The following is a 5,794-nucleotide window of genomic DNA, read 5'->3' on the forward strand; positions in this document are numbered from 1 at the left end:
TATATATACATACATACATACATATATATATATATATATATATATATATATATATATATATATATATATATATATATAATCAGACACTTGCTCTTTATTATATAAGGGATGATGGTCTTTAGCAAAGTAATGTCTATTTCTTTGCTTATTCAGAAGTTCAAATACTTCCAGCCATCTTTTCAGTTTCATTTTATCCAAAGATGGATTAAACTTAAGCCATGTAGTTGAGAGCTTCACTTCGATATTTCCATATCTCTTAGACCAAGGTTTATCGACCTTGTCTTAAACTAAAAGACTAAAAGTCTAAAAGACTACGAGATTAAAAGACTATTCCTGGGAATCCAGTGGGATTTACTCAGAAGGGGTCTTTCTACGAATCTCTTCATCTGCCTCTTCACGGTGAATATAAACTTCCAGATTCTCAACTTGACCGGATTCTGATGTACGATTCTGATAATGCCCTTCCTTTTGGCACAATAATCTTTTATGGGTTTCTTTAGGAAGAATTTATTCCGTGGGAATCTTAATTCTGAGATAACTTACCTACTTCGACATCCACTCTAGTCGTGTGGCTTAACCAAGGACAAACTGGTATCTGTTTCTTTGTCTATTCCTCCAATAAATCAGTTGTTCTTTCTCTATTCCTCCAATAAATCAGCTAAGTTGTTTCTTTGTCTATTCCTCCAATAAATCAGCTAAGTTGTTTCTTTGTCTATTCCTCCAATAAATCAGCTAAGTTGTTTCTTTGTCTATTCCTCCAATAAATCAGCTAAGTTGTTTCTTTGTCTATTCCTCCAATAAATCAGCTAAGTTGTTTCTTTGTCTATTCCTCCAATAAATCAGCTAAGTTGTCCTTTGTCTATTCCACCAATAAATCAGCTAAGTTGTTCTTTGTCTATTCCTCTAATAAATCAGCTAATTTATAATTCATCTCTTTGGGGATAATTTTTAAACGAATTTTAATATCTTTAACATCCATCTCTCTCTCTCTCTCTCTCTCTCTCTCTCTCTCTCTCTCTCTCTCTCTCTCTCTCTCTCTCTCTCTCTCTCATACCCACAAAAGAAGCAAATTCAATATTAAGACTTTCCCTTCCGTATTTAGAAAATCTGGCGTTATTCTCATCAACGGTTAACGCTTGTTACAACCTCGCGGTAATGAATTATGAATAAAAGATTATCACAAATTTGAAAGACGTTACCGGGTGTTATGTGTTACCGCGTTACAGAGGATTTCATTCTGTAACCATAATCATCTACTGTACGTAATTCCCTGTAACTGCAGAAGGGTTTGGAACCCGGTTGCGGTTCAATCTCGTCGCTTTTGTTGTATGCATGACTTTAATTCTTACTTATTGATGAATTTAATTTGTTTGATAAAATTACGTCTGACATCATTCATATTCATTATTTTTAAAGTGATACTTAATGTAACAATCCATTTAAATATCTTTAATTTTGCTTTTATAAAATAATATTTTTTTAAACCATTATTGACACAAAATAGTGTTCTGAGTCTCTATGTATCGAGTTTTATATAAAGAGGAACATGCATCTATTTGCTCTTTACTTCCAAGTACAAAATTGCCTGGGAGAAGTGCATTACAAAAAACTGACACCTGAACATCACTACGTCATATTCCTTTACCTTAATTAATATTATCCCTTTGAAAAGACTCCATTCCAAAACCAGGTGTGGTCCTAATGACTGCCTTTCCTTGCATACCTGGAATTTCTGCATCATTACCTGTGCATCCTTCCAGTGTCCTTGAAGGGTTCTTTCGTTTAACTCACCCACTAACGAAAGCTTTGTCTACGGAGGGGCGTGCAGCTACTGGTCTTCTAATAACATCTTAGGAAAGATTGGGATTTAAGGACCCGAGTTGATTGGAACTTGAGGTAAAATTATATATTTGGGACTTGGAGTACGAAAAGAAAATGAATTAGGATTTGCGGTACAAAGGTAAACATATGGACTGGGTACGTTTTTATGTAGTTATCAAAACTTTGTAAATTGAAAGTGCCTAGGTTTTTCCAAAGGAACATGGGGCAGAAAACAGAGAAATATAAAATTTGTGACAGCAACTACAATAAGCTTTCAAAATCCACCAACGCGCACATGTTACGCAACTTCTATGTGAAAGGGCACCTAAAGAATGTATTAGAAGTTGTATTGTAAAACATTCTAAGGAATCAAACCCTCGTATTGAGTTATGACACAATCTTCGCACAGCAGAATGGCGGGTAAATTGACACAGCAGCTCCAGACCTTGTACAGATCCTCAGAAGATTTAACACGCGCCTTGTTCACTCTGATGAGAAGAAGAAGAAGAAGAAGAAGAAGAAGAAGAAGAAGAAGAAGAAGAAGAAGAAGAAGAAGAAGACCTCAAAGTCATGAAGCCGCGCTTTAATTTACAGACCTTTTTTATTTTTATTTATTTCTTCCTTATTTCTTACTACAACAAATAACGAAGACCCATTTGCCTTTTGATCCTCACCAGAAGGTAAGGATATAGGCTATAACATACATGAACTCTCTCTCTCTCTCTCTCTCTCTCTCTCTCTCTCTCTCTCTCTCTCTCTCTCTCTCTCTCTCTCTCTCTCTCTCTTTTAACATATTCTAGAACTAAATTACAGATTGCATTTAGCGTCAAGAGCTAGCCTAAAAATATAGGCGTAGCAAAAGGATAAAAATAGAAAATACTGGTGAAAAAAAGAATGACAGTGGCATCTGTGCTAAGTACTTCCCGTAACCGACATGCATCATAGGAGGAAATCTTAGAACCTGCCTAGCCTCTAGAAACCTTCATTCAACCGTGAAACCTGCACTTGCATTTGCTTCCATTGAATCTAACCCACGCCACCCCACCCCACCAACCCTCCTCTTATCTACGAGCAAACAGAAGCAGCGGGCGCGCACGCCCGCCAAACGAGTTGATCCTCGCGGATAAAGAGGGCAGTAGGTAGTGCGGGGAATACTGTGTTTCTTCTGCCCGCTGAGGGAGGCGTGGTGCAGTTAGCGGTTATTTCGCCTCCCGGTCCACGCGGGATTCCAGCTGCCTCCGTTTATCGGTGGCCTCGGGTGAGATGGCTGGATGCAGCTCGGCTTTCGGGCAGAGTCCTGTAACGAAAGAAGCCAGTTCTTTCTCTGATAAGATTTGCCATCGACGAAGCAATTCAATAATTCCCAGGTTATGGATGCTTTACTATTACGACGCATGGAATATGAATTATGTAATGTGAACAGGGTATCCATATAACTTGCACATACATACATGTATATATGTGTACAGTATACATATATATATATATATATATATATATATATATATATATATAAAAATATATATATATATATATATATATATATAATACAAATATATATATATATATATATATATATATATAAAAGAGAGAGAGAGAGAAGAGAGAGAGAGAGAGAGAGAGAGAGAGAGAGAGAGAGAGAGAGAGAGAGAGAGAGAGATGCAACAACATATGAAGCCGTTTCTAGTCCACTGCTGGACAAAGGCCTCAGACATGTCCTTATTCATATCTGCGGTTTAGCCAAATTTCATCACCACGCTGGCCAATTGCGGATTGGTGATAGTGGAAGACTTTTATCTGATCGCTGATATCAAATCAACTTAGTGTGGGTGCCTATGATCATGAGAGAGAGAGAGAGAGAGAGAGAGAGAGAGAGAGAGAGAGAGAGAGAGAGAGAGAGAGAGAGTCAATAATTAAAACAGGAAAGAAAAAAATGATTCTCGAACGAATATAAAACAGACCAAATATGACGAATAAAAATTTCTAATGATCTTGGAAGAACGAAACGATAATATGCCAGTCATCCGCTTAACATGGTATAATTATGAATCTAATAGCAATGCCCAAAAAACTGTTATCCCTTTCCGAAAAAGAAAAATAATATATATGCAAGTCACAGGGCAGATCCTAAATTGGGTCAGTGGATGAGATTAAGAAAGAAAAGAAAAAAAAGTCAGTCATAATTTTCGACGCTTTCATTTTGAACACAGTTGCTGCCCTCTGGCGCCAATAACAACAGAGAAAGAAAAAAAGTATCCAGGGCAAGTTTTTGTCGACAGCAACTTCTGTGGGTAAGATTGCCTTCCTTGCAGAATCATCTCTGTGGAGAGCCGAGACACTAGGAAACTACCCATCATATTCGAAATTGAAATTAAGCAAATATAATAAAAGATATAAGAATATAAAAGAATGCCACAGAGTCATAGACAACATAGCCAAGATTGCACAAATAACTCATCGTAGTTCTATGACATGAAAATAAAAACTCAATAAAAGACATGACAACGTCAGAAATTGAGCAGGTGAGCATCTGCTTTTGTCAAGACACAGACTTGATAAAATTTTCTAAGGTTTACGCAATTATGCAGATGTCCAGCGATATCTACTTCATACAGCCCTGACGAATGATATGTAAAATTAGAGATAAATATTTTTCATTAATAAGTTTCAAGAAGACATAAAAAGATAAGTGAAATTCGTGTTTTTTAAAAGACTTTTGGTAATAGCTTGGCCAGGGCACCAGCCACCCATTGAGTTACTACCATTAGAGAGTTATGGGATCCTTTGACTGGAACCTTATCTCTGAATACGGTTCATTTTCCCTTTGCCTACACATATACCGAATAGCCTGGCCTATTCTTTACATATTCTCCTCTGTCGTCATACACCTGACAACAATGAGATTACCAAACTATTCTTCTTCACCCAAGGGGTTAACTACTGCACTGTAATTGTCCAGTGGCCACTTTCCTCTTGGTAGGGGTAGAAGAGACTATTTAGCTATGGTAAGCAACTCTTCTAGAAGGACACTCTAAAATCAAACCATTGTTCTCTAGTCTTGGGTAGTGCCATAGCCTCTGTACCATGGTCTTCCACTGTCTTGGGTTAGAGTTCTTTTGCTTGAGAGTACACTCGGGAACACTATTCTATCTTATCTATCTTCTTCTTGTTTTGTTAAAGTGTTTTTATAGTTTATAAAGGAAATATTAATTTAATGTTATTTTTCTTTGTTTCCTCTCCTCATTGAGCTATTTTCCCAGTTGGAGCCCCTGGGCTTATAGCATCCTGCTTTTCCAACTAAGTTTGTAGCTTAGCAAGTAATAATAATAATAATAATAATAATAATAATAATAATAATAACAAAAAGTAACAAGGTAGGTAATTTCCATTCTATATCCTCATTTTTTCCATGGAAAATTAGAGAAGTAAAATAGTTACCTATTGTTTAAAAAATTATGTCAAACTAAAGAGGTACTTTTATTTTGCCATCAATGTCTCATTTTTGGGAAACTAGACAATTACCGATTTCTTTTCTTTGTTAATGACTTTCTTATAGAACTAGAGAAAATATTAATATCAATTCTTACTTAAGACTGTGCATAGAACTACGTCTGCAAAATCAGTTTTATCTTGTTACTAACAGCTCATTAATACAAAACCATATGGTTATATAGTTTTAATTAAAAAACTAATCTACTTAAGAGCCATTGGAATTACAAATTCTATAATTAAAGCTGAAGCTAAAATTTAATTATAAACCGCCAGGAACAGGAGGACTGAGAGAGAGAGAGAGAGAGAGAGAGAGAGAGAGAGAGAGAGAGAGAGAGAGAGAGAGAGAGAGAGAGAGAGAGAGTTCCGTTCATGTGAGTAGATATGTGGGCAGGAGGCCGGGAACTAAAGCACAGATACTGTATTTTAGTTAAACATTTCCGTGTGTTAAAAAAAAAGAGAAAAAAAAGAAAAAAAAAACCCT

The sequence above is a fragment of the Palaemon carinicauda genome, chromosome 20 (assembly GCF_036898095.1).
Source record: "Palaemon carinicauda isolate YSFRI2023 chromosome 20, ASM3689809v2, whole genome shotgun sequence".
NCBI classification, from domain to species: Eukaryota; Metazoa; Arthropoda; class Malacostraca; order Decapoda; family Palaemonidae; genus Palaemon; species Palaemon carinicauda.